The following is a 659-nucleotide window of genomic DNA, read 5'->3' as shown; positions in this document are numbered from 1 at the left end:
AGAGAGAGAGAGAGAGAGAGAGAGAGAGAGAGAGAATATTATTATTATACAGGTGTTAAAATGTGAACTACACTTATTGTATCAGAACCAGGAATCTTCACTATAAAGTGTCAAGTGATAAAATGAACCTCAAATGTAATTTTTTTCGAAGTCTCGTGTAGCCCAACCTGAGTAAGTAGCCAAAGATGGTTCTTGAGCCTTCTCATCCACCCTGCCATTATCTCTCCAGTGCTGGGATTACAGCATCACTACCACAGGCTTCAGCAATGCTGGGATTGAACCCAGGGCCTTCTACATGCTAGGCAAGGACTCTACCAGCTGAGCCACACCTCCAACCTTGCTAATTTTTGTTATCAAGACATCAGCTATTTAATGGAAAAATAAGCAGGGAATTGGTTAGGAACATATTGCAAGCTCAGAGGGCTAAGTTTCCTTCGGGGACAGTTATGGTCAGAGATTTTCAGAGTTTCTCCAAGTGTCTCTTTCTCTTAGCACAGGCCTGGCCCAGAGCATGTGATTCATCAAGGTCTGCAGAGCCTCAAGTTGAACATGATATAAGGTCTGGCATACCTGCCACCTTCCTCCTCACCATTCTTCCCTGGCCTTCAGCCTGAGGCCCCCAGTTATTTGTTCTGACTGTACAAGGCCCAGCCATGTGG

Source organism: Mus pahari, chromosome 5 (genome assembly GCF_900095145.1).
Source record: "Mus pahari chromosome 5, PAHARI_EIJ_v1.1, whole genome shotgun sequence".
NCBI lineage: Eukaryota > Metazoa > Chordata > Mammalia > Rodentia > Muridae > Mus > Mus pahari.
This window is presented reverse-complemented; position numbering follows the sequence as displayed.